Below are 12,130 nucleotides of genomic sequence, written 5' to 3' on the forward strand. Positions count from 1 at the left end.
ATGTAAAACAGAGGTCACCCCGGCCTTAGCCTGATCGGTAAGGTAAGTTGTATTTGACATGATTTAAGTAGTTTATGCTATGAATTTTAAAAATACTAAGGGTGTTATTTCTTACAATGTGATGCTTTAAATTTACGATATTTTAGCCAAAATGAAGTCTAGAAGATATTGAAAGCAGAGACGTGATATGTAGTTGTTTATGCGATGATTCATGATGCCATTTTATCAAAGCAATAACAATAAAATGCTGATTTTTAAGGGATAAAATCCTTATTTTTCGGCCAAAAATCTTAATTTCAACCGGCAATCCTTGTTTTACTATTATTATAATCTTTTCAATTTCAACCATTTATCGGCAAACAACTGCAAAAATCCAAATGTAGAATCATTTTTCAATTTTTTAATATTTTCAATATTTTCAATATTTCTATGAAATGCATGTGAAATTGATATGGTAACACTTCCGATACAATTAAATCTATGATATACGAGTCAGCCCCTTCTAAACATCCTGAAACTCCTTCAAACGCATTGTATCGCTTCTGAACCCTCCTGAAACTCACTTGCTATTTTCTCAGCTCAGAAGCGTATTATCAAGAAACGATGTATGGACGACTTTTGCCTTGTGTTTTGTCTAAAACTTTGCCGAATAGAGTAGAGGTCACACACAAATCCCAAAGCCGTGAGCTGTGAATGTGACTCTCCACGAAGTGAGTGTAATTTACATTCACCTCGTGGAGAGTTGCCTTCGCCGTTCCTTCACGACTTCGGTATGCGCGTGCGACCTGTACTCTATTCGGCAAACTTTTAGACAAAACCACAAGGCAAAATTCGTCCATACATCGTTTCTTGATTGCACGCTTCTGAGCTGAGAAAACTGCAAGTGAGTGTAACTCTTTCCAAGTGAGTGTTCCCATCCTTGCTCCTGAGAATCAATAAAGGCCCCTAAAAGTCAACTGATATCTTATGAAATGCCCTGAAACGCCTTGAATCGCCTCTGGGCAGATTAGCATTCTGTCACTGTAAATGGTAGGCGAATCATCGATTTTCCGAGTCAGTGTGTGCTCTTATGAGTCGCCGGACACTGTCTCTTTGCTTTGGGCATCACAACTGATATGACTTTGATGGCGTGTAGATATGACTGAGAGCCCTGCTTTAAAATTCGTTCAAAAATCCAAACATACACATTAAAAAGAGCATACAAAGAGGAAATTTGGGGCATAAATAAAGTCAGCGCTTTAATAAGGAAACATAGTTTGCGAGAACAGGTTTTGCTCCTGGGAGTTTAAGTTGAGGACGCTCCTAGAATGTTCCCAGAAAGCTCAATAGAAGGGGGGTCAAAAGGTCTTCAGGGGCGTTCCAGGGGGTTTCAGGAGATTTTAACCTTCTTTTGGCATTACGCCTGGAAAAGCTTGCTGACGTTGTGTACGGTTTGGGTATAAAATAACCCTAATACAAAATTAGAGTTAAAAGCGCTCCTCTCCTGAGCCACCACGCAATGCTTCTGAAAGTCTCCTGGCTGAATCTCCCTTTAACGGCCCTGACAGTAAGCACAAATAGTGTTGTCGCAGGGTTAAGGTGAAACATCAGAAAATAAAGCATGGTTGTCACAATGGCTGACTTGAACCACTTCAAACGTTTTCAAGAGAACCAATCCTGAAAAATCGTAAGCAAACACGTTGGATTTGGATTATCTGTATTTAGTGGAGCCTGGAAGCCGTGCAGTTATGGAGTGAGGGTTCGATTCCCGCTCCGGGCGATGAAACTTTTTGCGAGAATAGTTTCTTCTCCGTATCCACTAGTGTATGATCCATGTGTCCGTTGTCTAGTGTTTAGGTTTCGTTCAGTCTGTACAGCGATTGGCTGAAGATGGTGTCCGTGTATAGTTTTGATTATTTTTTTGCTTATGAGCGAAAAAAAAGGATAAACAAATGCAGCGTGGTGCGATCATTCGTTCGTCAGATGTTTGCCTTTAAAGTTTGTATGCAAAATGAAGACTTGATTTTTGGCGTTTCACTTTTGAACTTTGATCTTCGTTAATGACGTATAACCCATAAACGTATAAATGACCTCTTTTTATTATGGCCACCAAACCCAACATAGACCCAACAGTTATCCAACTGAATCAAACTGTGGTCCAACATTGGGTAAAATTTGACTCGACTTTGTCCCGACATCCGATAATTTTTCAACCCGGTGGATTTGTTCAGAGTTGTTTTTAGATTTCATGCTCCTGAAATCTCCAGGTACCTCTGAAATACCCTGAGACCACCTTAAAGGCCACTGAGACTCTCTGAAACTTCCCTAAGGCCCTCTGGAACTCCTCTAAGACTCCCTAAAGCATTCCTAGGACCCCCTGGAGCACCCCTGATAGCAGCTTAGAACCACTTCAACCGATTGAAGCTCCTAAGATGTCATGGTACCCCCTGAAATGCCCCTGCAACCTTTCATTGCTCTCTGCTATAATCACCCTCTGGTCGCCGTTGTCAAAGATACCGTTTAATTACATTCACTGCACTATATTGGTTATGAATAGCTCTCCAGTTGTTGTGCAGGACATAAAAAAATGCATAAATTTATAAGTTAATAAAAACAAACCAGCACAAGAAGAGGTTTTAGTGTAACAAGTTTTAAAATTGATCATCAAACATTTTGAGATTTAATTAGTATTATCAAAATATCAGTTCAGTTAAAATGGTTGTGATTTGAAATGCGTTCTGGTAGAAACTTTTTGATTGTTTCCTTTTGAATTATTAAAAGGGTCATTCAGTAGGCAGATAATTTGATTGCCCTTTACCGGCTATACCACGCGGCTGGTATGTCTGAAATAGGCGAGAAAACTCAAACTTTTTTGAACACACAGTGTGTGTTTAATTGACAAATTGAAAGATAAATTTGTGAAAAAATACCACTTGTTTTGGTGGGATCCAAACCCACGACTCCGTATCGCAAGTCCGGCGCTTTAAACAACTAAGCCACAGAACAAGTCACTAACGCAGTCGGTCGTTTGAGCATGCGACCGCGTTGAGTACTCAACGCATACTGACTTCACACTGACCATTCGGACGGTGAAGAAGCATGCGGCCGTACGACATCAAATCTCATCGCATAAACAATTCGCACGCGCTTATCATTTCGAAGGCGCAACCGCAAGAGTGTGGGATATTGACATCTAAGCTGAAAGAGAGATAAAGTTGTGAATGACGGATTTGGTTAAGGTGGTGCTTGGAATCCAGTTTGACTTTCTATTTCACGGAATCGTAACTTGACCTGTGACTTAGTTGGTTAAAGCGCCGGACTAGCGATACGGAGTCATGGGTTCGAATCCCACCAAAACAGGTGGTAATTTTTTCGCAAATTTATCTCTCAATTTGTCAATTACACACACTGTGCCTTCGAAAAAGCCATTCAGAGCTCCCTCTAAGGACCACCAATGAAACTAATAAAAGTACTTCTGAAAGATCTACCGGAGGAATTTCCGAAAGATTTCCGGATGAAATTTCTTACTCTCGTATTTTCGGAAGATTTTACACTGAAAGAATGCCACTACACTGAAGCGGAAAAGGGAATAAACTCCATAGATTTCAGGTAATGCAAAAGCAGTAAGACGTCAATAGACTCGTTAGGCAACCAGAAAGATAAGGATGCTACGGAGGAAAAATGTGCGATCTACCAAATACCATGTCAGCGCTGTAAATACATTGCATAAACTTTCCGGAAGTTAAAATATCACCTTCGTGAACATAAACACGCGGCCAAGTAACATTTTGATGGCAAATTAATCTTGTAGGGGTTCATAAAACCTTTAATTTTGGATTTATGAAGGTTTCAACAATCTTTTCTTGTACATTTGAATAAAAAATGTTTGAATAAAAAAATAACTTTTCCATGAGGGGCTTCCAGAAGAATTTTTGAAACGATTCTTAGAAGACTTATTGGAACAATTTTTGAAAGGAAGAACTTGGAAGAACTTCTGCAAGAGATTTTGGAGGAACTCCTATAAAAACAGATACTAATGACCCAAATGCACACATTCTTCTGAAATTAGCTGCATTAATGCTCCTCAAATAAACAAGGAAATGATATTCTTATCACTTATTATAATCAAAATCATACTTAGAGATGCAATATCAAACCCTTTTACTGAAATGAGGAAAAAGATGTAAATTTAATGCTTCGGGAAAAAAAATCTATTTATTCTTACTCAGCTGTAGCTTTTTTATTTTTTTAACGTGTATTTTAACTTATGCTAATTCTACACTTCAAGCTGTTGCTTGGATTGATGCAGAAACTTGTTATTTAAGAATAATGTAACTCAAACAAACTGTCCGGTCCATACCAATTTATAGATTTGACAAATGTTACCTCCCTGGGCTCGGGAAGACCTGTTTGGGTGGCGAGTGAACACGCGGACGCTGGATGAACTCTGACTTGATTTTGGAGGGTGACGACGACGCTCGTCGTCGTCGTCCATCAGAACGAACGAAAAACACGACTCAGGTGATGAATTTGAAGACGAAGTTGATTTTAGTTCCATGTTGGTGCTGGTGGGCACGAGACCCCGGACCTTACCACAACTCCCAGATGGGACTCTTTAGTGTAGCATCGTGGCGTTCATTTTTTCGGAGCGCATTCCAATGTTGGAGGAAAGTACACCGATAGGAAGCGAGGTGCAAAAATTTATGCTGCATTCTTTCGGTTTTGTTTTAGACCGAGGATGAGTCATTACGAGAGCACGAGAGAGAGAGGGCATTTTATGAACTGATTTAGCTTTCTTTTGCGCTGGACGGCGAGAGGGTGCATTGTTCGCACCGGCGTTGCACTTGCAATTACTCTTCGAAGCAGAAATAGCATTCGAATTCAATGAAACCAGACGCACTGCCGTTTTTTTTAATCGGTCGCCTCATTGAAGCGCAGTATGAACAAGGCTTTCACGTGTGCGGAGCGTTGCAGCATGGTTCTTGTCCGACCCCAATTGGGTGCTTTGTTGGAACGATGCAACAATGTATGTATTCTGCTTTTTTTTGCAGTCGTCACTTGTTGCTCATTATGTGAAAACTTGATATGGGCGATTGACCATGAACCAAAAAGTGAGACGTCTCTGGTAGCTGATTGCCATGGAATGTTTAAATGGATTCTCGGAAGTAACTGTACTGTTAAGTTGACGCAGGTGAAATCAAGAAAGCTTTTCGGGTCTGAACAGGCAATGTTTATCGATTGCAAATAAAAACGTACTCATCACGTACCACGCGTTGAAATAATTGTGTCAACCCTGGAAAAAGCTCGGAAATATTTAATGTTCTTCTATGCAATTCTGTATCATAATTTCACATTATTACATTGGCCAATTCTTCAGAACTGGTTCATTATGCAACTAAAATGAGTTTCATAATGAAAAATAGTTGCATAATGTTCATTATATAACTCATTTGAGTTGCATTATGAACATTATGCAACACAAATGAGTAGTATAATGAAAAATCATTGCACACAATTTTGTATGTAACTCGTTGCAAAACTCTATTTTTTCAGCACTCTTCGTATTTATCCAACTCGGTAAACATCGTCGGATAAATGTACGACTCGTGCCAAAAAAACAACTTTTTGCTCCTTGTTACATAAATAACTATTTTTCAACGATTAGTCAGGCCGTCATGCATCAAAGGCATTTGAAAAAGTCAAAGAAATATGTGACGAAATACACAATAAATTGAATCTCATGAAAAATTGAACAAATAGGGTAAAATCACTAGACTTCGCCCTCCTAAAATTCTGCTCTAATCTTCGCTACTTCATACATACAAATTATTTGAATGGAGAGGGCAAAGACTAGAGCAGTGGTGAAGTCTCGTGCTTTTACTCTATCAAAGCGTTGTCCATACGCACAAAACCTCTTATATCTGAATGGTATACGGAAAAGGTTAAGGGGCTGTCCATAAACCACGTGGTCATTTTTTTGGGACTTTTCAACCCCCCCCCCCCCCCCCCCCCGCGTGGTCATTAGTCCTCCATACAAAATTTTTTATTTGTCCATACAAAATGGTCATTGGTCGAACCCCCCCCCCCCCCCCCCCTTCTATGACCACGTGGTTTATGGACAGCCCCTTAGCACTAAAATCAAAGATTTTATGTATTTCCATGAAAAATATCAATCAATCTAAATTATAATATTTGCATCCATCCTTGTCCGTTTCTCGGGATATATGTATTTCTTTAAAATTGCACAGCGGGTTACGACATTCTTGAAATCTAGTCAGTTTGCTTTGCGGGCGACATGGATATTATTGCCAGGATGTTTGGAATGGTGGCAGAGCTATAAAAGCTCAGACTGACGATAAAATCAAAAAAAAAATCTGTTTCGAAATTTGTTGATTTTTTTCGGTAAAAAAAGACTTTCTAAATCGTTTTGGCATAACGTTTCGGCCTACTTTATTCGGCCATCATCAGATATAAAACGTTTGTTCTCCACCTTTGTGGTAGACCACAGTGCACTCTTGGATGCACATGGATTTACTTGCGCAGCAATGTGAACAAGGATGTGGAGAGCTGTGTCCCATGGACCCAGCAAAAGATTGACAATTTCAAGGGCCGTCTCAATGTGATATTTGAATGAAACACGCCTTGAAATTTCAAGAGAACTAAACTAGAGAACCAAACGGTGAATTTCGCTGACAATTTGATCGATTGGTCACTCTACCATCGCATTGAGAAAGCTTAGTCACTATAACATCTGAATATTGAGGGATTTGCACAAAAGTGCACGCGGCCTATCGCTTCCGAAAGGTACAGCCGCGGTTTTCATTCCCTGTTTACTTCATCCTTATGGGAAACATTTCGGCGTTTCCTATGGTGCGGCTGATCCTTTCGAAAATGATAGAGTGCCTGAACTTTTGTGCAAAGCCCCTTTTTGAAACATTTCAACGACCGCGCGGTGTTTACGTTTCAAGAAATCTGACAGTAACATCTTAACATAAGATCTTCAACCGGCAGAGGGGGTGTTAAGATCTTAAATAACACTAGTTTACAGCATTTTTGAACTCGGTAAGCTGATGATCATTTTTGGTGTAGAATCATACCCTGAGTTCGAAAACGCGATGGAAAAAAATTACAGTAGAGCAGATTTTTTTTCGACTTTCCATACAAGGTTGATGATTTGAAATCAATTTTTGTTCTATTTTTAAGCAAAGTCGCTCACTTCACACATCTCATTCTCCCTAATCAATGCTCCGATTGAGCTGAATTTTTTACTGTAACTCGCCTACATATGATATGTCAAATAAACGTTGAGAAAGAATTTTTAAAATGTTTTTTTCATATTGAAAAAAATACATTTCTTCATATATTTTTGGAAATTTGGCTAAATTTTAAGGAAATCGTCCCTAAAACTCGCCAATATCTTGAATTTTATCAATCTGACGCAAAACCTGCTTTAACCCTTTGAAGCCGGAGGGGTCAATATGACCCCGGCGATGAAACCGAGCATAAGAAACGCGTTCGAGGCCTGCGAGGTTGCGGCAGCGACGCATAACAGTCCGTCTCCAAAGGGTTAAGACGATCGAATGGTATTATATTCAGCTTTTAATTTATGGAAAAAGATTTAAATTTGGTTGAACAAAACGCAAGATATTTGAATTTTGATAAATTCCATATTTTAAAAAGTTGTAAAACTCGACGTTGAGCTAATATTCAAAAACTGTTCTACTTTAAATTTTTTGAAGCGCGGTTTCGAAATCAGCACTAAATTATGCATCAAAAATTTTGGTCATTGATAGAAGTTCACGACTTCCGTTTTATTTTGTAAACTAGTGTAATTTACGAAATTCACACTGCATAAATTTTCTTTTTCTTAGTTAATTTACATGACAAAAGTTTCAAAAAAAAGTTAGCGACATGGCGATTTTTTTTCTCAAAATTATCCAAAACAGACACCGTGCATACTTTTAGTATAGGACCTGTTGTGGCCAACAGCGAACAGCCATGGTACTTTATTTCGCATAATGTTGAAGTCTCCGCAATGCATCCGCACTTTTCGAAACACCACTGTATTTGAAGTGCTACCTGTTGTACAAAACTCTTTATCATTCCTTTTGTTATTGTTTGTGTTCAGGATCGTATACAATATGTTGGATGCAACAATGTGAGCATTGTATAAGGAACAATCGTTTGCAATAGAACAACTGTTGGTGCTTGCGTGCACTGTATTTAAACAGGGCCCAAGCTGTAATCAAATTAGTACGAAAAAAAAATCGTTGATGTGAACACATCTCTCTCCGTGTAATTTTTGCAAAAAAAAATAGAAAAATCCAACGGGGTTGCGGTGCTTTCGACCGCCGCAGTTGTTTCGCAAATGTCAAAGTGCTCGGTGCGGATTTTTCAATAAATTTCTTCGGACATACTTTCAAGAATGTGTCCGGTTTTCAAGAATTTCTTCTTCTACGGAATCCATCAGAAACTTAGCTAATGTTTCCAATTTTACCATGGACCCGATTTACAATCAAAAAAAGTTTCTGTTGGCAACCGGATTCGAACCCAAACCTTGATATCATCAGGCTCGAACGCTATCACTCGGCTATCGAACCGGTTGATATGGGAGAAAACAAAACGCACACAAGAACCGTTTGTTGGTCGATGATCACGTTTTGCCATGAAAAATTTGAAAACATGTGCATGTTGGTCATTACCACAAACCGTCTTTGTGCAGCAGGCATTTTTTTATTCTTAATGACTTAACCTAATTTACAGCTCTTTTGACCACTAGGGCACTGCGTGAGTGATCCCAATTGGACGCTGTACTTACACTATGTACAGCGCCGAAATGTATTCTATTCTAGTTCTACAATATCGTCTGGTTTGCCTTTGTGCTGCTTTCACTTTTCTACCCTGTCCACGCAAGACGATGCTGATGTTTGGCTGCTGTTCCTTTTCCAGTTCAATTGAGGGTCGTCCATTATGAGTTGCGGTTCGCCGATATCCAAATTCCGAGTCCGTTAGAGCTATATGCTCCGAAGAGGATCAGGTGTCAGTTGCTCTCGGGGGAAGAGCAACTGACGAAAAATGGCAAGTGCCGGGGCTGGGATCGAACCCATGACCATCCCCTTATGAAGCGAACGTGTGGACCACTGCGCCACGGGCGCCGACCAGCAGGCATTATCTCCGAGATTCCTCCATAAATTCAAACTGAAATTTTCGCTCCGATTTTTCAAGAAATTCTAAAACTTCTTCAGATATAATTCTTAGGAATTTCTACAGAAATTCCTTTGGAATTTTCTTTTGAGATTTTTCTAGTGTTCATTCAGACATTCTTCAAGGATCTCTTTAACCTTGTAGAGCTTGCGCGGTTGGTCACCATCGCTAGCACCACGATAATGCCGAGTACAAAAAGCGTGATTAAAAATAAAGTGTTGTTCAAAAGACAACAGTGTGATCACTCGAGTGTTAAACACGTTCACAATTTCCTCCGGGAATTGTTGCCAAATATCAAATATTTTGGTAATGGATATTTTTATGATCTATATATATATATATATATATATATATATATATATATATATATATAAAATGCGGTGGCATACGTGGGACCGCGCATAACTTGCGAACGGAAGGCCCGATTTGGGTCGTCTGAGTTTTGTTCTGTTAGTTTTCACCCAAGGAAAAAACATGAAAAAATAAGAGTTTTTGAAAATTGATCTTCCATACACTTTGTGACCGGGGACTTCTAGGGGGACTTGGTCTTGGATAGAAACTTGAAACGTCAAAAAACGCAGTAGGCAAGACAAAATTTGCCGGGTACAGCTAGTTTTTTATATAAATATTCATCAACGGATTCTTATAAGAATTCTACCAAGACGTTTTCCAGGTATTCCTCTCGAAGTTACTCTAACAACTCCTTCAAGAATTTTCCAGGGATTCTTTATGATATTCCTCAAAGGATTTTTCAAATAATACATATCTCAAGAAAATTTAACTGGAATGAGCCATTTTACGAGACGTTTCAGATCAGCTGATCGCTCATTTCATGAATGAAAATTTGACAGGAGGTTGCGCCCAAGCCCGTGAGTGTTAATATCAATATCAACACTGTTGTCGTTTCGTAAAAAAGACTATTAGACAGAAGATTTATACAGTGTATCAAACAATTGTCCGTACAGCAATTTTTTGGTCAAAAAAATTTTTCATTCAAATGTTCATAACTTTTTTATACATCAATCAAAAACGATAAAATTTTGAACAATTATGAATCATATATTAAAGCTCCATTGGTAAAATTTTGAGCGATATCGAATAAGTTTTCTGAAAGTTATAGAACTTTTAGAAAAACTTATAAGATTTTTTGACACATTTTTGAAACATTATATCTCAGTATGTACTCGATGAAACATTTTCAATTTTTTGTGTATTACATCTGATACCTAAAATTTTCATATGTAGCTACTTTTGAGGTTTTATATTCACTACAAAAAATATGAAAATGTGCTTATGTAGTTGACGGTGTTAAACAATTTACCTTATTTTGCACATATAACCTGCCAAACGTTTTCCACCAATAAAAGTGCATTAACTGAACGAAAAATGCATAGGATCTACTCTTCTTATGTAGTTTAGTAGATCCTGTATAAAAATATTACATTAAGAGAGTTTGAAAACGTTGAAAACACTTGGCACTTTAATTGAACAAAATATGATAAATTTCCAAATGACACTCTGAACATATACAGATTTTTCATATTTTTTGTAGTGAATATAAAACCTCAAACGCAGCTGCATATAAAAGCCTTAGGTATACGCTGTATCACAAAAAGAATGGAAAAAGTTTCATCGAGCACATATTGACATATAATGTTTCAAAAATGTGTTAAAAAATCTTATAAGTTTTACTAAAAGTTCTAAAACTTTCAGAAAACTTATTCGATCTCACTAAAAATTTTACCAATGGAGCCTTAATATATGGTTTATGATTGAACAAAATTCCAGCGTATTTGATTGATGTATAAAAAAGTAATGATCATTTGAATGAAAAAAATATTTTGACCAATAAATTGCTGTACGGACAATTGTTTGATACACTGTAGAAAAAAAAATGGTGGAGTGGACCTGGTGTCCGCTATCACGCCGAGACCTCGGATCAAATCCCACTCCCGACAAACTCACAAAATGTGAATACACTCTTCGGAAGGGAAGTAAACCGTGGGTCCCGAGATGAACTGAACTAGCCTAGGGCTGAAAATCTCGTTAATACAGTTAAAAAAAATGAAATAAAATAAATGAAAAAATCCAAGGACTTCTTCAGAAATCCCTCCACGTTTTCCTTTTTAAACTTATTCAGAAATTTCTCCTAAAGCTTCAGTAGTTAAAGGATTTCTTCATGAATGTCAGCAAAGAATTTCTTCAGAAATTTTCCCATGAATTTTCTTTCCGAAATTTACCTAGATTAAAAAACAGCGATTTTTTGAGAAATTCTTCCAAGGGTTGTTCTTTGGAAATATTTTCAGCGGTAATTGAAGAAATCTCTTTTCATTTTTTTCACAACGTAAAAAGATTTCTTAAAAGAATTTCTTGCAAAATAACTGAAAAATAATAATGAATAAATTTCCCTGAAGCTATTTCTGAAATAATCCCCAGAGCCTACAGGAAATTTCGGAGAAAAATTATTAGCAAAAGAAATAAAAAACAAAACTGTAAGAATTCCTTCAAGAATACCAGAACTACCAAAAGAAAATAAGAAGAAAACGATATTTTTTAAGGAACCTCTGGAGGAATTCCTGGAAAACTGGTGAATGCTTGGCTATTATTCCAAGAGGAATTTCTTGAGATATTCCTGGTCAAACGCCACAAAATGATATCGAAGAAAAACCTGGAAGAATCTCTGAAAGAGGATCTTCAGTAAGCCTAGTGGTTAAGACTACGGATCGTCAATCCGGAGAGGCGGTTTCGATTCCCGTTTCAGTCGGGAAAATTTTCTCGATTCCCTGGGCATAGTGTATCATTGTACTTGCTACACAATGTACAAATTCATGCAATGGCTGACAAAGAAAGCCCTTAAATTAATAACTGTGAAAGTGCTTCAAGAACACAAAGTTGAAGCGTGGCAGGCCAAGTCGCGGTGGGGACGTAGATCCATAAAGAAGAAGAA

This window comes from Aedes albopictus, chromosome 3 (assembly GCF_035046485.1).
Source record: "Aedes albopictus strain Foshan chromosome 3, AalbF5, whole genome shotgun sequence".
NCBI classification, from domain to species: domain Eukaryota; kingdom Metazoa; phylum Arthropoda; class Insecta; order Diptera; family Culicidae; genus Aedes; species Aedes albopictus.